General features: G+C 43.7%; 4 non-coding genes across 4 annotated transcripts; all 4 read right to left on the bottom strand.

Moving 5' to 3' along the window:
- Positions 1-17,294: 17,294 nt before the first annotated feature.
- Positions 17,295-17,413, bottom strand: LOC145599811 (5S ribosomal RNA). Its single transcript, XR_014104076.1, has one exon. It is a non-coding gene; the product is annotated as a 5S ribosomal RNA (ribosomal RNA).
- A 198-nt stretch (positions 17,414-17,611) lies between these two features.
- LOC145599800 (5S ribosomal RNA) lies at positions 17,612-17,730 on the bottom strand. The gene has a single exon (XR_014104067.1). It is a non-coding gene; the product is annotated as a 5S ribosomal RNA (ribosomal RNA).
- Positions 17,731-17,926: 196 nt separating this feature from the next.
- Positions 17,927-18,045, bottom strand: LOC145599780 (5S ribosomal RNA). Its single transcript, XR_014104047.1, has one exon. It is a non-coding gene; the product is annotated as a 5S ribosomal RNA (ribosomal RNA).
- A 197-nt stretch (positions 18,046-18,242) lies between these two features.
- On the bottom strand, positions 18,243-18,360 carry LOC145599813 (5S ribosomal RNA). The gene has a single exon (XR_014104079.1). It is a non-coding gene; the product is annotated as a 5S ribosomal RNA (ribosomal RNA).
- Between the last annotated feature and the right edge of the window lie 4,571 nt (positions 18,361-22,931).

The raw sequence follows: 22,931 nt of genomic DNA, 5'->3' as shown, positions 1-22,931 counted from the left end.
TTTCAATCAACCATTGACATCTTGGAACGTGCATACATTTGTCCATTTAGAAAGGTTTGCATTCATTAGTACTTGTCCTTATCTCTTGTCCATATATGAGCTTGTGTTTTGTTTTTTTTTCTTTGTGTTTCTTTTCCTTTTGTTGCCTTGCCTTGGCTTTTGTCGAGAGTTGTGGGGTAAGCTCTTAGGAAACCCTCACGAGACCTCACTCGTCCTCATAGGCGACTTTGGGGTTTTAAGGGCTTGTTGTAGCTAAAAACAACCGTGATTCCTACGACAGTGAGTTAGTGTATATTCTTTCTCTTTGTTTCTATTTTTGTTTCTTTTGCTTTCAATAATTCCTTCTTGTTCTCTTTTGCCTTAGCTTTGCTCGAGGACGAGCAAAGGTTTAGCTTGGGGGAATTTGATAAGTGATATTTATGTCACTCCTAAGGGTAGTGTTTAGGTTAATTTCGTGTTTATTTTTCCCTTATTTTACCTTTTATTCTCTTGTTTTCTCTTTAATAAAGTTTCTAGTTTATTTTGGTGATTTTGGAGTGTTTTAGTTTATCTTTTTTATTTTATTAGTTTTAGTTTATTTTCGTATTTTATTTTATTCTATTTGCTTGCGTAGTTTTAATTATTTTTAGTTTAGTTTTATGTCTCTTTTATATTTTCTATTTTATTTCATTTTTTTTATTTATTCCTATTTTATTTATTTTATTTTATTTGTCTTGGTTTTATTTTTATTTCGTCCTTTATTTATTTTCATTTTATTTTATTCTTATTCTTTTTCCCAATTCCTTTCTCGGTTTTGTGTGTAGGGTCTCGGGTTTCATGTCAAGTGAGTTCGGAGTTCAGGGATGAAACAAGTGTGTGCACATTTCCTAGCTTCTAGCTGCCCCTTATCCATCACCACACTCTTCCTCTCTATTCCCCTTATCCTCCACCACAACAACCTCCTCTGCTTCTCCCCTGCTCCCTCACCTCACAAACACAACACCACCGCAACAATCTCTCACCTCCCCTGCTGCTCCAGCAGCACCGCAGCCAGCACCACGACACCACTCACCTGCTGCCACCCTCACAGCACCACCAACCGCAACAGCCGCGCCACCATTCTCACTCGCGCAACCCCACAACAACCACCAGCAATCATCACCATCAATCTCCGCAACCACCACCACCAACAACAACAACAACGAGCACAACAACAACAACAGCAACAGCAATACCACACCAGCCAACAGCCACCACCATCACCAATCACCCCCGCAACAAACCAATTACCACCAGCCACCGTCATCCACCATATTTAACCTTCCCCTGCTCCTCACGCACTCCAACCATCAACCAACCCGCAACCCACAACTGCAATTGAGCTGCTCCCTGCTACCACCGTTCCCTCGCATCACCACCAAGCAAAGCCGCCGCACACAGCAGCAGCCCCAAATCAGAGCAGCCCGCAACCCATAGCTCCAATTTCATCTCAATTCTCGATACCCTTCAGAGCGGACGCTCACTCCTCTGAAGCGGCCGCTCCATTCTTGGTTAAATTTCACCAATTTGAGGCAGAAGATCAGAGCGGACGCTCCGATGAGTATGAGCGACCGCTCCGAGTTTCGCGTGTGAGATTGTACGGATTAATGAATTTGAGCGGCTGCGATTCCTTCCATTAATCGAACGGTGGCGATTAAGTGATGATTGCTGATGATGATTGATGATGGACGGTGAAGATGATGGTTGATGATGCTTGATGGTTGGTGATTGAATTAGAGCAGCCACAAAAGGAGAAAGATGATGAAGGTCGTGGGTCTGATGGGATTTGGGGGGTTTTGGGTTTTTATTGTTTTCTTTTCTTTTTATTTTTATTTCCTTTTTCCTTTCTCTTTTATTTTTCTTTTTATTTTCTTTTATTTTCTTTATTTATTTTTCTTATTTTCTTACCTTAGTATTTATACCCATTTTCTAGGGTAATTAGGGGAACTTATCAATCACCCATAATTTGATTCTACTCTCTAATTTAGTTTTAGGAGAGCTTCTCTCTCTAGGTTTAGATTAGAATTAGAGTAGTTTAGAGAGAGAAAGTAAGGGTTTTTCCATTGATGAATTTGGATATTGAAGAAGGAGCTTGATTGAATCTTTGCAAATCTTCATCTTCAATTAATGAGCAACCTCTTACTCTCTTTCTTTGTTTTTTGTATTTAATTTTATTTGCTTATTTTGATTTTTCCTTCATTGCTTGTTGATCATGTTGATTCTTGATTATTTGTTGATTAATCTTGTTATTATCATGATTAGTGAGTAATTTCCCCATTGAGGGGATGGTTGTGGTGTAGTTGGATCTTAAGCATGTTCTAGGTTTAGAGTTGATTTATTTGTGATTAAAGTCTTTATATGCTTGATATTCTTTAATCTACTTGCAAAATGCATGTTGTTAGTTGATTAAAGGTGAATCTTTGCTAACAAGGAACGGAAGTTGACTTAGTTAAGGTTCATTAGTATCGATTGTTATTTAATAGTACCTCCTAGTATATGGTTCTAATGTGGAAACATAGAGGCTATGTTAGGAGAAGCCAATTGACCCCAGAAGGCGGCTAGATTGGACTCTTTATTTCGATATTTGAGCATGTTTAGTTCATAATTAATTCAACTTCTATGATTTTGTTTGTGTTCAAGTGAATGATATACCTAAACCATTTCCCTTAATGTTTTATTTCTTGTTTTAGCATTTTTAGACTTTAGTTTATTTTTCTCCTATTCCGGACTAGCTTAATTGTCGATAACATTTGGTGGTGTTTAACCGTTCTCTGTGGTTCGACCCCTATGCTTGCCTTATACTCGTATTAGGTTTGTTTAGGTGTATAAATTATATTTGATTTAGGTGTAGTCGTTTGACGACGCGATTTTTCCCTTGTCATAAGGCATCATTCGCAGTCGTTTGTTCTAATCAAAAGTGAAATCTAAAAGGCCTAAATTTTCTATCTGTTCTAGCACAGTTCAGAAATGGTCACTGTTTCATAAGTAGAGGCTAACCGAGGCATAAGGCCGGATGCGCTTGTTTTAGCTCAGGGGCAAAACAGGCGGAATATTTTTTTTAATATACGAGTTAAGTTAACTACTTAGCACTTAATTGAGGCTATTGGCCGGATGTCGCCTGATCCTTACCTATGGGGCAAGCAGGCGGACAATTAATTTAAAGAAAATTGGCTAAGTTACAAACTTAGCATTTTTATCTCAAAGAGGCCTATGGTCGGATGCGCCTATTTTTGCTTATGGGGCAGAACAGGCGGGGATTTTTCCTTAGCAAATTAGCTAAGTTGGAAATTTGAGTTTAGTTCGAGCCAATGGCCGAATGAACACTTATATTTGCCAATTTGGGATGGACGTCTGCCGCGTGGTTTGGGTCAATCACCATAGTGATTGATTGACTTAGAAACCATGAATACTCTTCTAAGTATCAACAATTTCTAAGTCAATCAATCCAATAAACCGAAACCACTCGACATCCGTCCAGGGGCAAGAACATTCGCATAGTATACAGGTTATAACACTTAACCAAAAACATGCAAAAATTTCAAAAACAATTTAAAGGACAGAATATGGATAACTTCAGCCAAATGGCCGAATGATTCAAATTAAAAAAGACCAATCGCCCCCAGACGATTGGTTAAGATTGTTATCTGGGGGCGATTGGCCGAGTATGGCCAGCTATGAAGACCGGGCATTCGGTTGTTATGAGGCGGCCTTTCAGGCTGGCTTGCGCTTACCTCTCCATCCGGCCGTGGAGAGGATTTTGGACGGATACCAACTTAGTATCTGGCAACTCGTACCCAATTCCTGGATCAATATTCTGGGGTACGTTGCCGCCTGCGAGATGCTGGAAGTGGAGGCGAGCTTTGAAGCATTCGCCCACATGCATTATCTTAGCAGGGCGCCTGCTAGGGGTGGCGAGGGCTGGTACACCTTGACTACTTGCAAGGGGTACATGATGGCTGTCGGGAAAGAGAACAAGTGGAAAGACTGGAGAACTAAGTTCTTCATAGTCAAAACTGCCGACCGCCGCCTGAACCAAAAGTATAACAGGTGGAACAAGGATCCACCTCTCCTAGCAGGCAGGAGTGCATTGCCAAGCCTTCCTAGACGAGCAAAGGAGGAGATCATGGACGCGGGTTTGTTCACCGTGTCTGTGAAGACGAATGATGAGGGGGACAAGGAAGTCACCCCTCAATGCTATCTCCCTTTGTACAAATGGTTTGAGGAAGGGACGTTCTTGGCCGCTTGTGGGCTAAGTACTGAGATGCCGAGAAGTAGTCGGCCGTCTGTTTAATATGCTATTTTTATTTTGCTTGTCTTCACTCGTTAAATGTGTCTAACACTTGATTCTTTTTTGCAGACAAAGCAATGGAAAAACTCTCGGCCTCCAGGAAGCCGGCTGTATCAGCTGCCAGATACAAATCAAACGTCCTTAACAGGACGGAAGCTACCACTGCAAGGGTGGATGAGCAGCAACCAGCCGGTACCCCAGGGGTGAGATTTTTATACTTAGCATTTTTCTGATTAATGCTGAGCTTTTGCCGAATGTTCTCTAACTTTTGTTTTGTCTTCAATGATGCAGGGTACCTCCTCCAAATCCCCGTCCAAACCATCCGACCCTAACCTCCAAAAGACTAGGGCGGGTGATGTGAGCGCATCCGGCAAGGGCGGCCGGAAGCACATTGCTCATAAGCCCAAGAGGCCCTCAGACGCCCCTGCCGGTGAGGCGAGGTTTTTGGGGAAAGAGCCCCCCTTTTCTACCGGTGAGAAGAGGTTTCTGGGGGAAAAGCCCCCCTCTTCTTCCGGTAAGGAGAGGCTTTTGGGGAAAAGGCCCGCCTCTTCTACCGGTCAGAAGAGGGTTCTGGGGGAAGAGGAGGTGGATGATGACGACGGTAAGGACCATTCGTCCCCCCTTTCTTTTCTTCAAGTTATCCATACTTGAGTATTTTTCTAACTTTTTCCTCTTGCAGTTCCTGTACAGAGGCCGACTGTAGTTCAAATGGCCAAGTCCATGCTGAGGACGATTGATCTAGATGATAAAGCATCCGTCAGAGGAGTCGGCACCCTAGACCTTGATGGCATTCTAGGGAACCTTTGTGAGGTATAGACTTAGCCTTAAATCACTTTTACATTCGTCTTGTCTTTTTTTTTTGTCTTTGTTCGCCTGGTTCTTAACCATCCGGCTTCTTTTTACAGGCCATGCTGCGCGTCCAAGGGCTCGGGAAACCCCTCAAGGAGAAGTCCAAAGAGGTAAAAGCTGCTAAGGCTCAGGCCGAGTCCCATATAGGGGGCGAATCCCTCACTGCCAAGGCCAGGCGGCTTTACTTCTGGCCAACTCTGGAGTCGGATGCAATGGAAATGGTGAAAAAATGTGACAAGTGTCAAAAATTTGGCAAGCTCATCCATCGTCGGGCTACAGACCTGACGGCCATCCACAGCCCAATACCCTTTACCAAATGGGACATGGACATTCTGGGGCCATATACAGCTGCACCAGGCGGCAAACGCTACATATTGGTGGCTGTGGATTACTTTACCAAGTGGGTAAAGGCGGAGGCGGTCAAAAACATTAAGACAAAAGATGTCATTTCCTTCATCTGGAGGAACATAATCACTCGTTTTGGGGTGTCCATGTCTATGGTTTTTGACAACGGTCCTCAATTTGAAACACCTCAACTTAAGACTTAGCTGGGAGACCAAGGGGTCTCTAGCTTCTTTGCATCAGTCGGACGGCCTCAAGCAAATGGCTAGGTCGAAGCCTTTAACAAGTTAATCTCAGACGGGATTAAAAAGAAAATTAAACGGGCTGGTGGCCTTTGGGCGGATGAATTACCACACGTCCTCTGGTCCATCAGAACGACTGCTAAAGGGGCGACTGGAGAAACCCCATTCCTTATGGTGTATGGTGCAGAAGCTGTCCTGCCTATTGAACACTATGAGCCGACTCTTCGAATCATGTTGTATGATGAAGAGGCGAACTGGGAGGCCATGCGCCTAGCATTGGACTCACTACCAGAGCGCAGGGGCAATGCTGCCTTGCGCCATGAGATATACCGTCTGAGAATGACTCGGGCTTACAACAAAAGAGTACACAAGCGTCCTCTCAAAGTGGGGGACTTTGTGCTACGGAAAATGGAAGCAGTCGGTAGGGCGAATGAGCAGGGAAAGCTAACCCCAAATTGGGAAGGCCCCTACCGAATCTATGAGGAAGTAAGAGACGGCACCTACCGCCTGGAAGAACCAGACGGCAGGCAGCTGGCTAGAACTTGGAATGTAGACAACTTGAAAAAGTACTACTTCTAAGTACGAATGTAAATGCTTCAATTTTGTTATCTCAAGTTTTGTTAATGAGAATATGCCTTCATTTTCCAACTTGTCTTTTTATTTAATGTTTTTAGCGTCGCCTGTACCAAATACAGACGGCCAATATGTTTGGAAAGCGTATGTCCCAACAGCAAACGCCCTAATCCCTTTGAAGGAGCCGATTGTTTTAAAACAGTCGTCCCTACGAAATTTATTAAGTTTATACTAACATTTGATGAATATTTACTTAATCATTTAAGAGGCCTAAGGCCAGATAAAAACATGATGAGGCCCGTGGCCGGATGTTAAAAAACAAAAAGAAACCGAATGGTCACAGTCTGCTCCAACATGAGTATGACCGTCTGCTCCAACATGAGTTAGATAACCGGCGACGTCCATTCGGGCGAATTCGTCGAGGAGAAGCATCTCCCATTTGGGTGGCACATTGCTCTACGAATATATCAAGCGGCCCTACCGAATGTTAAGGCAGCATTCGCAGTCGTTTGTTCTAATCAAAAGTGAAATCTAAAAGGCCTAAATTTTCTATCTGTTCTAGCACAGTTCAGAAATGGTCACTGTTTCATAAGTAGAGGCTAACCGAGGCATAAGGCCGGATGCGCTTGTTTTAGCTCAGGGGCAAAACAGGCGGAATATTTTTTTTAATATACGAGTTAAGTTAACTACTTAGCACTTAATTGAGGCTATTGGCCGGATGACGCCTGATCCTTACCTATGGGGCAAGCAGGCGGACAATTAATTTAAAGAAAATTGGCTAAGTTACAAACTTAGCATTTTTATCTCAAAGAGGCCTATGGCCGGATGCGCCTATTTTTGCTTATGGGGCAGAACAGGCGGGGATTTTTCCTTAGCAAATTAGCTAAGTTGGAAATTTGAGTTTAGTTCGAGCCAATGGCCGAATGAACACTTATATTTGCTAATTTTGGATGGACGTCTGCCGCGTGGTTTAAGTCAATCACCATAGTGATTGATTGACTTAGAAACCATGAATACTCTTCTAAGTATCAACAATTTCTAAGTCAATCAATCCAATAAACCGAAACCACTCGACATCCGTCCAGGGGCAAGAACATTCGCATAGTATACAGGTTATAACACTTAACCAAAAACATGCAAAAATTTCAAAAACAATTTAAAGGACAGAATATGGATAACTTCAGCCAAATGGCCGAATGATTCAAATTAAAAAAGACCAATCGCCCCCAGACGATTGGTTAAGATTGTTATCTGGGGGCGATTGGCCGAGTATGGCCAGCTATGAAGACCGGGCATTCGGTTGTTATGAGGCGGCCTTTCAGGCTGGCTTGCGCTTCCCTCTCCATCCGGCCGTGGAGAGGATTTTGGACGGATACCAACTTAGTATCTGGCAACTCGTACCCAATTCCTGGATCAATACTCTGGGGTACGTTGCCGCCTGCGAGATGCTGGAAGTGGAGGCGAGCTTTGAAGCATTCGCCCACATGCATTATCTTAGCAAGGCGCCTGCTAGGGGTGGCGAGGGCTGGTACACCTTGACTACTTGCAAGGGGTACATGATGGCTGTCGGGAAAGAGAACAAGTGGAAAGACTGGAGAACTAAGTTCTTCATAGTCAAAACTGCCGACCGCCGCCTGAACCAAAAGTATAACAGGTGGAACAAGGATCCACCTCTCCTAGCAGGTAGGAGTGCATTGCCAAGCCTTCTTAGACGAGCAAAGGAGGAGATCATGGACGCGGGTTTGTTCACCGTGTCTGTGAAGACGAATGATGAGGGGGACAAGGAAGTCACCCCTCAATGCTATCTCCCTTTGTACAAATGGTTTGAGGAAGGGACGTTCTTGGCCGCTTGTGGGCTAAGTACTGAGATGCCGAGAGGTAGTCGGCCGTCTGTTTAATATGCCATTTTTATTTTGCTTGTCTTCACTCGTTAAATGTGTCTAACACTTGATTCTTTTTTGCAGACAAAGCAATGGAAAAACTCTCGGCCTCCAGGAAGCCGGCTGTATCAGCTGCCAGATACAGATCAAACGTCCTTAACAGGACGGAAGCTACCACTGCAAGGGTGGATGAGCAGCAACCAGCCGGTACCCCAGGGGTGAGATTTTTATACTTAGCATTTTTCTGATTAATGCTGAGCTTTTGCCGAATGTTCTCTAACTTTTGTTTTGTCTTCAATGATGCAGGGTACCTCCTCCAAATCCCCGTCCAAACCATCCGACCCTAACCTCCAAAAGACTAGGGCGGGTGATGTGAGCGCATCCGGCAAGGGCGGCCGGAAGCACATTGCTCATAAGCCCAAGAGGCCCTCAGACGCCCCTGCCGGTGAGGCGAGGTTTTTGGGGAAAGAGCCCCCCTTTTCTACCGGTGAGAAGAGGTTTCTGGGGGAAAAGCCCCCCTCTTCTTCCGGTAAGGAGAGGCTTTTGGGGAAAAGGCCCGCCTCTTCTACCGGTCAGAAGAGGGTTTTGGGGGAAGAGGAGGTGGATGAGGACGACGGTAAGGACCATTCGTCCCCCCTTTCTTTTCTTCAAGTTATCCATACTTGAGTATTTTTCTAACTTTTTCCTCTTGCAGTTCCTGTACAGAGGCCGACTGTAGTTCAAATGGCCAAGTCCATGCTGAGGACGATTGATCTAGATGATAAAGCATCCGTCAGAGGAGTCGGCACCCTAGACCTTGATGGCATTCTAGGGAACCTTTGTGAGGTATAGACTTAGCCTTGAATCACTTTTACATTCGTCTTGTCTTTTTTTTTTGTCTTTGTCCGCCTGGTTCTTAACCATCCGGCTTCTTTTTGCAGGCCATGCTGCGCATCCAAGGGCTCGGGAAACCCCTCAAGGAGAAGTCCAAAGAGGTAAAAGCTGCTAAGGCTCAGGCCGAGTCCGCCTTGGATAGGGCTCAATTTGATATTGCTCAGAATGAATTTCTGACGCTTAATATGATGTATTCGCAGTCGGAGGCCAATCTGCAGGTGAAGAAGGACCTGGACTCGGCCCGCCTTCAGGTCTCCAACCTCAAGAAGGAGATCAAATCCTTTAAGACGGAGCTCGAGCCCCTTCGGGATGCCAAGGATGAGGACGAGAGGGCCCAGAAGAGGGTGAGCCGCCTGGAGCAGCGTCTCACCAACCAGGAGCACCAGCTGAGGGCCAAGTTTGAGTCCCGTGCCGAGCAAGATAGATCTGAACTGGTCAAACAAATGATCAGGGCTAATGAGGCCATCATGCGGGACACTTGGGCGGCTGTTAAGCCAGGCTCGGACTATCAGATTTGGAAGTCCAAATTTGATGAACTCAGCAAAGCTCTCGACGATCGTCTCCTTGAGGAGATGGAAGAAGCTACCAAGGCGGATGCTGAGGCCGAGGCTGCCGAGGGCTCTGGGTCCGACTCTTCTGGGGAGTCATCCCCTGATGAGGAGGAAGATCAAGAGGAGGAGCGGGAGCAAAAAGAGGAAGAGCAGCCGAAGGACAACAGGTCGGCTGCCAATGAAGAGGCTCTCCCTGATCACTTAAGCGTTTTATTTTTTCTGTTTCTGTGGCCGAATGTCCAAGTACTTGCTTTTGTGGCCTGTGTGCCGAGTATTTATGTATTTTTACCGGCCGAGGGGTCGGGTAATTTGACAATTCCTTTGGCTCTGCCAGATAACAATTTCAACCAATCGTCTGTTGGCGATTGGTCATTTTAATTTGAATCATTCGGCCATTTGGCTGGACTTTTTCATATTCTGTCCTTTGAATTGTTTTGAAATTTTTGCATGTTTTTTGGCTAAGTATTATAACCTATATACCATGCGAATGTTCTTGCCCCTGGACGGATGTCAAGTGGTTTCGGTTTATGAGATTGATTGACTTGGACATTATTGATACTTAGAAGAGTATTCATGGTTTCTAAGTCAATCAATCACTATGGTGATTGCCCCAAACCACGCGGCAGACGTCCATCCAGAATTTGGCAAATATAAGTGTTCATTCGGCCATTGGCTCGAACAGAACTCAAATTTCCAAATTAGCTGTAATGCTAAGGAAAAATCCCCGCCTGTTCTGCCCCATAGGCAAAAACAGGCGCATCCGGCCATTTGGACTCCTTGAGACTAAACTGCTAAGTCTGGGACTTAGCTAATTTTCTTAAAGTAATTCGTCCGCCTGTCTTGCCCCATAGGTAAGGATCAGACGTCATCCGGCTGATAGCCTCAAATAAGTGCTAAGTAGTTAACTTAACGTATTTTTATAAAATTATTCCGCCTGTTTTGCCCCTGAGCTAAAGAAGACGCATCCGGCTTAATGCCTCGGTTAGCCTCTACTTATGAAACAGTGACCATTTCCGAACTGTGCTAGAACAGATAGAAAATTCTGGCCTTTTAGATTTCACTTTCGATTAAAACAAACGACTGCGAGTGCTGCCTTAGCATTCGGTTGGGCCGCTTGTATATTCGTAGAGCAATGTGCCACCCAAATGGGAGATGCTTCTCCTCGACGAATTCACCCAAATGGGCGTCGCCGGTTATCTGACTCATATTGGAGCAGACGGTCATACTCATGTTGAAGCAGACTGTGACCATTCGGTCTCTTTTTATTTTTATCTGGCCTTAGGCCTCGTAATTGATTAAGTAAATGTTGGTATAAACTTAATAAAATTTTGTAGGAACGACTGTTTAGAACAATCGGCTCCTTCAAAGGGTTTGGGGCGTCTGCTGTTGGGACAGATGCCTTTCAAACATATTGGTCGTCTATAGCTGGTACAGACGGTACTAAAAAACTTTAAAAATAATAGAACAAGTTGGAACATGGAAGCATATTCTCATTAACAAAACTTTGAGATAACAAAATTGAAGTATTTACATTCGTACTTAGAAGTATTACTTTTTCAAGTTGTCTACATTCCAAGTTCTAGCCAGCTGCCTGCCGTCTGGTTCTTCCAGGCGGTAGGTGCCGTCTCTTACTTCCTCATAGATTCGGTAGGGGCCTTCCCAATTTTGGGTTAGCTTTCCCTGCTCATTCGCCCTACCGACTGCTTCCATTTTCCGTAGCACAAAGTCCCCCACTTTAAGAGGACGCTTGTGTACTCTTTTGTTGTAAGCCCGAGTCATTCTCAGACGGTATATCTCATGGCAAGGCAGCATTGCCCCTGCGCTCTGGTAGTGAGTCCAATGCTAGACGCATGGCCTCCCAGTTCGCCTCCTCGTCATACAACATGATTCGAAGAGTCGGCTCATAGTGCTCAATGGGCACGACAGCTTCTACACCATACACCATAAGGAATGGGGTCTCTCCAGTTGCCCCTTTAGCAGTCGTCCTGATGGACCAGAGGACGTGTGGTAATTCATCCGCCCAAAGGCCACCAGCCCGTTCAATTTTCTTTTTAATCCCGTCTGAGATTAACTTGTTAAAAGCCTCGACCTGGCCGTTTGCTTGAGGCCGGCCGACTGATGCGAAGAAGCTAGAGATCCCTTGGTCTCCCAGCCAAGTCTTGAGTTGAGGCGTTTCAAATTGAGGACCATTGTCAAAAACCATAGACATGGGCACCCCGAAACGAGTGATTATGTTCCTCCAGATGAAGGAAATGACATCTTTTGTCTTAATGTTTTTGACCGCCTCCGCCTCTACCCACTTAGTAAAGTAGTCCACCACCACCAATATGTAGCGCTTGCCGCCTGGTGCAGCTGTATATGGCCCCAGAATGTCCATGCCCCATTTGGCGAAGGGTATTGGGCTGTGGATGGCCGTCAGGTCTGTAGCCGGACGATGAATGAGCTTGCCAAATTTTTGACATTTGTCACATTTTTTCACCAATTCCATTGCATCCGACTCTAGTGTAGGCCAGAAGTAAAGCCGCCTGGCTTTGGCAGCAAGGGATCTGCCCCCTATATGGGAGGCGCAGAATCCCGCATGCAACTCTTCGAGGACTTCCTTACCCTTCTCAGGGGTAACACACTTCAACAGAGGCTTCAGAAAACCAGCCCTGAAGAGTTCTCCTTGTCGCAACTCGAAGTTAGCCGCTCGTTTTTTCAAAACAGCCGCCTCCTGTGGTGAGTCAGGGAGCGCGCCGTCTGTAAGGTAGGCCCGGATGCTGTCCATCCAGGTTGAGCTTCGATCAAGAACTCCAATGGGGTCTTCCTCAGATATACTCCTTTTTTCCATGACCTCCCAGAAGAGTGACCGAGGCGTTTCACAAGAGGCGGATGATGCCAGTTAGGACAAGGCATCCGCCTGATTGTTGGAAGACCTGGGCACTTGACTTAGAGTAAATTCTTCAAGTGTCCCAACTTCAGCTTTGACCGCCTGCAAATATTTTAACATGGCCGGATGAGTGACCTCGTACGTTCCATTGACTTGGAGTACAACCAATTGAGAGTCTGAGCAGGCGTCAATTTTCTTTGCCCCTGCTGCCTTACAGTACCGAATGCCAGCAAGCAGGGCTTCATATTCGGCCTCATTATTAGAGACCTGGAACTTGAACCGTAGTGCGTATTCAAATTTGTCCCCCTCAGGAGACTGACAGATAATCCCTGCACCACAGCCGTTCGCAGTAGAGCTCCCGTCCACATACACTTTCCAAACCTGACTAGTATCATCCGGAGCAACCGGCCTTGTCATTTCCACAATAAAGTCGGCGAATGCTTGCCCCTTTATTACTTTCCTGGGTTCGTAAGTGATTTCCAATCCTTGCATTTCAATCGCCCATTTGAGCATTCGTCCAGGAGACTCCAAGGTTGTCAGAGGCCGCTTGATCGGCTGGTCTGTATAGACCACTACCGCATGTGCCAAGAAGTAAGGATTCAATTTCTTGATGGCCGTGTAGAGAGCGAGACCAAACTTTTCAACCATGGGGTACCGAAGCTCTGCGTTCCTGAAAACATGGCTGATGAAATAGACTGGGAGCTGAGTGTCGTCTCTTTCAGCTAAGAGAACAGCGCTGATGGCATGATCGGAGACGGCCAGATACATGAAGAGCGTCTCTTTGGGCAAAGGGCAAACAAGCCTCGGCAAAGAGTGCAAATGAGTTTTTAACTTTGGAAAGGTCGCCTCTGCATCATCACCCCATTCAAAATTAGTCTTCTTCCTGATTGCCTGGAAAAAGTAGAGACACTTATCGCCTGACCGACTGAGGAATCTCCCCAAGGCCGCCAGACAACCTGTAAGCTTTTGAACCTCTTTCACAGTTCGGGGCGACTGCATGTCGATGACCGCCTGTATTTTCTCAGGATTGGCCTCTATTCCCCTTTGATCAATCAGGAATCAAACTTCCCAGACTCAACACCAAAGACACACTTTTTTGGATTTAGCATGACCTTGTGCCGCCTGAGTGTGGCGAATGTTTCTCGGAGATCAGCAAGGTGATCCACTTGTAGTTTGGATTTGACTATCATGTCATCAATGTATGCTTCTACATTCCTCCCAATATGATTAATGAAGACCGTCACCTAGCTTAGAAAATGCAACCGTCCCCACCTTAACAGTCCGCTCTGGCCGAGCGTCGTCCAGAGGGATATCAATGTGTTCACCAGTTGGCTGGGGACGGAGATCATCCGACCGTTCCCCGGTCAGTGATTGCTATTGCTTCTCTTTTTTTACCACCACCAGTTGATCAACTTTTCTCTTTTTCTCAGCTGGTGGGGCCGCTTGGTCTTCCCTGTTATCATCAAGGTCGACTGTTTGTTTGCCCCGGAAGGTTGCTGCGACCGCGGGCTTGACATCCGAGAGATAGCACTCCCGAGCTGTCTTTTGGTCCCCGTTAAGGGAACCGACTGTGCCATCATCCCTCTCATACTTAACAAGCATGAGGGAAGGAATGATGACGGCCTTGCACTCGTTAAGAGTGGGTCGACCAAAGATGAGGTTGTAGGCAGTAAGCTCTTCAACCACGAGGAAACGGATGGTCATATGCCGACCGTTTCCCTTTCGCCCCAGCCGGATGGGCAAATCTATCCGTCCGACTGGGTGCACGAGTCCTCCCCCAAACCCTACAAGGGTGTGAAAAACCTCCATCATGCTGTATGGCTTGTACTTGAGATTGGACAAGCATTTGAGGCTGATGAGGTCAGAGGAGCTGCCTGTGTCGATCAAGATTCGACCAACCAGTTGGTTGACCACTTTACATTCAATGACCACAGGGTCATCATGCGGCCGACGGACTTTGCCTCTGTCCTTTTCGGTGATGATGACCTCGGGGAAGGCGGATGTGCCTGTCGCCTCTCCCTCTTCAACAGAATGGATCATCTTTTTCAGATGATCCTTGGTGCCCCGAATGGTCGGGCCACCCCCGGCGAATCCGCCTGCTATGGTATATACCGGATCTTCATCGGTGTCGGTACTAACAGTCGGCTGGGGAGCCTTCTTTTTGGACTGCCCCTGATTCGCCTTTGAAGTCACTTTGGAATTCACATAGGACTTCAGCTGTCCTTTGTCGGCCAGACGGTCAAGCTCTCGTTTGAGGCTGAAACAGTCGTTGGTGTCATGGCCGATGTCTTCATGGAAATGGCAATGTTTATTTTTGTTCCGATTTTCAACGGAACCTCTCATTGGATTCGGCTTCTCAAGAGTCAGCCGGTCCTTTATTTCCATCAAGATGGAGCAGCAGTCCTTGTGGAACTCGTACCTTGGGACGTACGGTTTCCACTCTTTCTTCTTCTTCTGGGCCGGCTGATCAGAGTTATCAACGGCCCAGACTTGCTTTTTCTTTTTGCTCTCTTCTGGCTTGGTAGCCGACTGAGCAGGCCGACTCTCCTTCTGTCGGTCGGACCTCTTAGAGTCCGACTGCCTGTTGGAGGAGCAGAGCTCGGTCGCCTGTATATAGGCTTCCGCCTCTCGCAGCGCTCCCTGCAGGGTAAAGATTTGTTTACGGACGAGTTCATACTTGAAAGTAGAACCGTCCTTGAGACCTTTGAAGAAGTCTGTGAAGGCGACCTCGTCAGATAGCCCATGGATCTAGATTCGCACCAGATTGAACCGCCTGACGTAGGAACGCAAGTCTTCTCTATCTCCCTGTTGCACATTGCCAAGATCAAGGCTTGTCTTCTTGGCAGGGATGTTCATAGAGAACTTGGAAGCAAACAAGAACGCAAGCATCTTGAAGCTATTGATACAACCAGCCGGTAGATTGCCGAACCACTACTGGGCTATGCCCTTCAGGGTGGCTGGAAAGCAGCGACACCATGCGGCATCATCCAACCCTTGTAAATAGATAAGGTGGGTGTATGCTAGTAGGTGGTCTTCAGGGTTGGTGGTCCCATCATAGGTTCCAACCAACACATTTTTAACCTTGGTCGGCTGTTCGGCGTCGGTTATTTCCTTAGAGAAAGCAGAGGGTTGATCTCCAAGGTGCTGCAGCCTAAGCTGTCAATCCATGGGCTGATAGCCGCATGCCGCTTGTCCTTCGAAGAAGGCAGGTTGGATGTAAGGTTGAGCAGGCGTCTGGTACAATGGCTGAGCCATGTACTGAGCCGGCTGAATTACATGAGGTCCAACTTGAACCCGAGGGCTGCTTACTGGAGTCTCATGCACAGATTGTGAATACCTCAAGGTGGTATTCTGGAAGCTGTCGCGATAAGTCGGCGTTGAGGCCGACTCTGAAAGCTCATTCCTCTTCTGCTCAATGTAATGTCGAGCGTCAGAGAATTTTTTCTTGTTACCATCCGGCTGAACATGCCGAATGGCTTTCCTTGTAACCGTTTCTGGGAAACGGAGTCTTGAGAGGTCAAACTGAGGCCGAGTCTTCTCCTTAGGATGAAGAGTCGGCTGTCGGTCCCTGATCGATTTTGTGCTTGCCCGTCTGGGCTGACTTCTTGGCCGACTGCTCCTTGGCAGGGGTAGCCGACTTCTTGTTGGTGAGTTGTTTTATCTCACCACGGAGAGTGCTCACAAGCTTCATGAGCTCGTCTCTGGTTACTGGGTCTGACCCTTCCGCCTGGGTAGAATCAGACGGCTTCTTTGAATGTCTGGCTGGTTTGCTCGGAGCATTCTGAGAGTAAGGGCGCTCCCTCTTTTCCTTGCTGCGGATGCGCCTGGAGATGAGGGACCCATCTCTGGCAGTATAGGTTTCAACGTCACCGTCGTCACCTGAATCATGGTCCAACTGGACCAATACTTCGTCCAGGGACCGATTGGTCTCTGGTGGCTGTTTGGTCTCCAGTGGCCGATTGGTTTCCGGAGGCCGATTGGTAACAAAAATTGGTACAGTTTCCAAAGAGGCCATCTTAGAGGTACTCTCCTCACAGACGGCGCCAAATGTTTCGGGGTTTTTTGAGTCCCTTGGGAGAGTTACAACACTAAGACTGGATGCTCGCTTGGATGCCTGTACCTGCAAAACAACGGAGCACCGAATGGTCGGTGGTCCGCCTCCGAAGCTTAAGTTAGTCTAAGTCCGAAGAATAAGGTGCGGAATGTAAAGGTTATCTGCTCGGATTCCGAGCTCGGGTGTACTGTTCTCTTGAGAGTGACAGTTCTGACAATGATTAGTAATCACTGAATATTCCTCGTAAGGAGTGTAAAAGGTTTTTTTTGTGTACGTATCACGTAGCCATAAATGAGGAGGTCATCTCCTATTTATAGGCTTCTCGAAAAACGTGCACTCCCTAGGGTTTCGTGCCATAGGGAATATTCACGCAGCTTTTCCAGACCTCGGGATTTGGGCCTCAAAGCCCGCCAATCCCAGGTCCTTTTATCCGTCTGCCACGTGTCGTTCCCTGAGAGGTCCAAGGTGGCGCCCCTTTTAGTGACACGTGGCGGACTCCGATTGGGCCAACTGGCCTAGGGTATTTTTACCCAAATCAAGTGCTGGTATGATCGCACCCATTTATTTATCGCTCTAATTTATATTTATACTCTTTCCCGCCTCTGGTTTCTTTCAAAATGCCGTAACTTTGTGCCCGATCGTCCGAATTAAATTTTTTTTCCATATTGGTTATTTTTTCGAGAACTACGCGCCTCAAACCGTTTCCCATCGCAAAATAACCAAAAACGAAAAAATATTCCAAATCTGGCAAAAAAGGGGTGCAACACGAGGACTTCCCAGGAGGTCACCCATCCTAGTACTACTCTCGCCCAAGCACGCTTAACTGCGGAGTTATGATAGGATCCGGTGCATTAATGCCGGTATGATCGCAACCATTTATTTATCGCTCTAATTTGTATTTATACTCTTTCCCGCCTCTGGTTTCTTTCAAAATGCCGTAACTTTGTGCCCGATCGTCCGAAGTAAATTTTTTTTTTCCATATTGGTTATTTTTTCGAGATCTACGCGCCTCAAACCGTTTCCCATCGCAAAATAACCAAAAACGAAAAAATATTCCAAATCTGGCAAAAAAGGGGTGCAACACGAGGACATCCCAGGAGGTCACCCATCCTAGTACTACTCTCGCCCAGGCACGCTTAACCGCGGAGTTCTGATGGGATCCGGTGCATTAGTGCTGGTATGATCGCACCCATTTAATTATCGCTCTAATTTGTATTTATACTCTTTCCCGCCTTTGGTTTCTTTCCAAATGCCGTAACTTTGTGCCCGATCGTCCGAATTAAATTTTTTTTCCATATTGGTTATTTTTTTGAGATCTACGCGCCTCAAACCGTTTCCCATCGCAAAATAACCAAAAACGAAAAAATATTCCAAATCTGGCAAAAAAGGGGTGCAACACGAGGACTTCCCAAGAGGTCACCCATCCTAGTACTATTCTCGCCCAAGCACGCTTAACTGCGGAGTTTTGATGGGATCCGGTGCATTAGTGCTGGTATGATCGCACCCATTTAATTATCGCTCTAATTTGTATTCATACTCTTTCCCGCCTCTGGTTTCTTTCAAAATGCCGTAACTTTGTGCCCGATCGTCCGAATTAAATTTTTCTTTCCATATTGGTTATTTTTTCGAGATCTACGCGCCTCAAACCGTTTCCCATCGCAAAATAACCTAAAACGAAAAAATTTTCCAAATCTGGCAAAAAAGGGGTGCAACACGAGGACTTCCCAGGAGGTCACCCATCCTAGTTCTACTCTCGCCTAGCACGCTTAACTGCGGAGTTCTGATGGGATCCGGTGCATTAGTGCTGGTATGATCGCACCCATTTATTTATCGCTCTAATTTGTATTTATACTATTTCCCGCCTCTGGTTTCTTTCAAAATGCCGTAACTTTGTGCCTGATCGTCCGAATTAAATTTTTCTTTCCATATTGGTTGTTTTTTCGAGATCTACACGCCTCAAACCGTTTCCCATCGTGTAGACACCTAAAAATGTCTCCCCAAAACCAAACCCGATGATGAACAACTTTTCACCGCCATTATTGTTCGGGTTGAGTATGTAATCTTTAGAGTGCTTAAATCCTGGTTCATATTCAATACATTTCTTAAAACAACCCAATTCCTAGCCCATTTTCCCAAAACATAACTTATTTTCCTCATTTTGTGCCTTTAACCCAAAATAATTCATTTCGTGTCTATTAAAATCATTCATTTCGTGTCCTTTTTAAAAAAACGTTTAGACCAGTTTATTTTGATCCATAATCTGGCTCCAATTGTTAAATGGTTGGATGGGGTTGAAAAGAGCTTTCCAAAGATATATTATAAGCCCAAATCCGAGTTATAACGAATAAGTTATGGCTAAAATACTAAACTGAGTCTAAATCGAATCTAAGCCCATCTTACCTACGACCCAATGATCATGTGGAGGGTCTAAAGGATTTAATCCCACACCTAATCCAATTAGGATTAATTGGAAGCTTCTATAAGCTTCTAAAAGATCTTAATTATCCTTTTTGAAAAGATAAGATTAAAGAGTTTGAAATAAAATAAAACTCCTCTAGTAATTCGATTTGAATTGAAAGACGTTCAAAGATAGTCAGATATTATTTTCGTGCTTCATAGTTTTTATCTAATTCTTATATGTTTGGATAGCTCTTGAAATTATCTTTCCAATGATATATTATAATATTAATTCCAAGCTATAACGAAAAAGATATAAAAGAAATACGAAAATCTATCCAAAACTGACACCGTCCCACTATTTCGACCATATCTTTCATTCTACAAAATATTTTAATCTGATTCTAATTGGGTTAGAACGTAGACTTCAAGATCTTTCCAACGACATCTTATTCATCTTATTCCGATTTCTGGATCAAAAGATATGTTAAAAACAAAAACCGTAAAAACTGTTGTCTATCGCAAAGTTTTATCCGATTCGAATTCTTATCTTTTCTTGATTCGACCCCTCTTTTTTTTCCTTATAAATAGAGGTCATATCTCCCCTTTTTCAATCATCAACAAGCTTGATCACCTAATCCTTCTCTCTTTCTCTCTTCTACACCAAAAATTATTCTCTCTCCCTACACCAAAAATCATTCTCTTGCTCTAGCCTAAATTCTAGCCACCCTACTCTCTCATTTTATATCCCTTAAGCACTCTAAGGAGTCCATACAATACCCGAACTTCTATACTTAAACCAAGGCGTGAAAGGTAGAATTAACTGAGGGTTTGGACCAAATCAACTCTACCTTTTATTTAATTTAATTTCCATTTGATTTATATTTTTATTGAAGTTACTAACAATTTATTCATGATGTAGCAATTTAAAGGAACGCGCGAAATGTGAGTAATTAATTAATTACTCTTATTTTTATTTCTTATTTCTAGTATCATGATTAGGATTATTTTTATTTGATTTTGACTAACGTTATTATTGTTAAATTGCTTCCCATATTAATGTTTGTTCTATTATTTATTTATGATCACCATATTGCATGTTAAAGAGAATATGTAATTGAAAATCACGCCTAATAAGATAATTTGGACAACCGGTTTAGGTTCCTTTTTAATCTTGTTGTTTAATTAAGTGGTCACGATATTATAGAATTATATGTTGCATTAATATTCAACCAATTTAGCATAATAATAGTTTGGAGCAAATTGAATATTTTTTTTGTATGCCTTTGAGATCACAGGAATACTTTTCAATATAAGAATCGAGTAGAGGCCAATACGGGCGAATGTGACTCCATGACTCACTTCGTACCATCATCCCCGATCCTCCTTTCGTGGTTCCGAACCATATGGAGTTAGTAATCTCGTGGATTATGAATGGGGTGTAACCTTCACGGGTCAATCGTTGTTGCCTTTCGTTGTCCCTTTTTCGTGGTTGCCTTTTATGATCCGTGAACGGTTTACAAGTTCCTTAAAAACTTGTTGGCGGCTCCCTACTTTCCTTGTCCCTAATCGTGTCCCTAATCGTTATGTCAATTCCCACTTCCTATGAGTGCCAAGCATATTCACACCATGCTTTAACGTAGGCGCACTTCGAGCGACGCCTACACATCGCAAAATAACCAAAAACGAAAAAATATTCCAATTCTGGCAAGAAAGGGGTGCAACACGAGGACTTCCCAGGAGGTCACTATAGGGAATATTTCAAGCACTATGACCCCAAATTTGAACCCCACTGTGATCATACACTAAAGTACGGTGGCGTTCCAAAGGGAAGGAAAAGAGAGCAAAAGAGTCGCCAACAAGTTTTAGGAACTTGTAGACCCAAAAGACAATCCAAAAGGACCATCAACTCCATAAGGTCTTGAACCAAACAGGGTTCTGGGATGAGGGTATGAATCCAATCTTCAAAAGAAAGGACCCGCCCTATAAAATAGGCCTCTACTTTGTTCTACTCGTATCCATGTGCGCTTTTCGAATAACATACAAACATTATATTAAACCTACCCTGTTTATCTATGTTGGTTGAATTTAATGCACAAATAATACTATTATTGGCGATCACTTGAATTAAAATCACATTAGCCTAAACCAAATTAATAATTATCTTATTAAGCGTGATTCCAAGTACAAATTCCCTTTAACAATCATAAAAGGTGTGATCAAGCAATAACAATAAAATATATCAAGCAACATAATAATAAATCAATAAAAATAATGATGATAATAGCATGATAAGGCATAATAAAGCTTAATAATAATAGCAAGAACCTAGGCATGATACTAACAAGATTAATAACAAACCCTAGCATATCACTAAGCAATAAAGATCGAAGCTTTAAACCTAACATGGTACTAACATGATATTAGAAAGAGTAAAGACACCCTAAACATGGTACTAGAAAGCATAAAATAACATCCTAACATGATACTAGGAATATTAAACATCCTAACATGATACTGGGAATATAAAACAATAATAAGCATGTTTTCTACATTGCGAAAGAAAGAGGGAGTAAGCTAATCTACTTACTTTGAAGCCTCGTACCTCTTTCTAATAACAAAATACACAAGTTAGTAAACTTCAATGAAAATCAATAAAGAATAATTAAAGAATTAAATTGAAATCAAGTTAAAGTTTTGACTAGTTTTGGACCAAACCCTCAGAAATTATCAAACCTTGCACGTCTAGGGCGAAGGCAACTTCGAACTTGGCTAAGTGACTCTAAGTCTTGTGAATGCAGAATTGTGTTTTGGAGGTTGGTTTAGAAAGAGAGAAAGAAAAAATTAAGCTATATTGCTTAGAGAGAGAATAGAGAGAATTGATGAAAGTTGATTGAGAGTTGATAGTTGATAGTTGATGAAAGTTGATGATTAAAAACAGAGGTTCGGACCCTATTTATAAGAAAACAGTACGGAAAATCATAGAATTTTATAAGGAATAAAACTCCACTCTGTCGCCAGAAAACTAGACCTGTCGCCAGAAATTTATCTTGTCGCGAGGCGACAAACCTGTCGTTTGGCGACTGAAACAGTTTTTGCGGATTTTGTTTTTATCATATCTTTTGATCTAGAAGTCTAAATAAGTCATATAATATGTATTTGGAAAGCTTTTGAAGTCTAATTTCTAATTCAATTAGAATCATATTAAAATCTTTTGTAGATAAAAAGATATGGTCGAAATAGTGAAAGGGTGTCAGTTTTGGATAGAGTTACGTATATCTTTAATATCTTTTTCGTTATAGCTCGGAATTAGTATTATAATATATCATTGGAAAGATAATTTTAAGATCTATCCAACCATATAAAATATGGATAAAAAATAAGATGCACGAAAATAATATCTGACTATCTTTGAACATCTTTAAATCTGAATAGAATTAGGAAAGTTTTAAATAAAGAAAGTTTATATTTAAATCAAATTCCATGATCTTATCTTGTCAAAAAAGGATAATTAAGATATTTTAGAAACTTACAGAAGATTCTAATCAATCCTAATTAGTTTAGGAATAGGATTAAACCTTTGGACCCTCCTCATGATCATTGGGTCGTAGGTAAAATCCGGTTTGGGCCCAGTTTAGTATTTTGGCCATAACTTCCTCATTATTCATCGGAATTGGGCTTATAATATATCGTTGGAAAGGTCTTTTCAAGCCCTATCCAAATACACTATTATTGGACCTTAATTATGGACCAAACTAATCTGGTTTGGCTATTTTCAAACAAATAGAGTTATTTTCAAAAACAGAGAGAAGATAATTTTAAATAAAACTAAACCGCAACACTTGACTTTCAACCACTTTCACCTAATTCGATAATGGTTCGACGTGAAAGGCATTCATCACTGGGTTTGGTTTTGGGGAGACACAAATGGGTGTCTACAGAATCCCCCACTTTGACTGAGTTTGGAGAAACTTATGTTTCGAAAACGAAAGTCA

The sequence above is a fragment of the Chenopodium album genome, chromosome 20, assembly GCF_948465745.1.
Source record: "Chenopodium album chromosome 20, dcCheAlbu1.1, whole genome shotgun sequence".
NCBI classification, from domain to species: Eukaryota; Viridiplantae; Streptophyta; class Magnoliopsida; order Caryophyllales; family Amaranthaceae; genus Chenopodium; species Chenopodium album.
The sequence above is the reverse complement of the archived record's forward strand: the minus strand, read 5'-3'. Positions and strand labels throughout refer to the sequence as shown.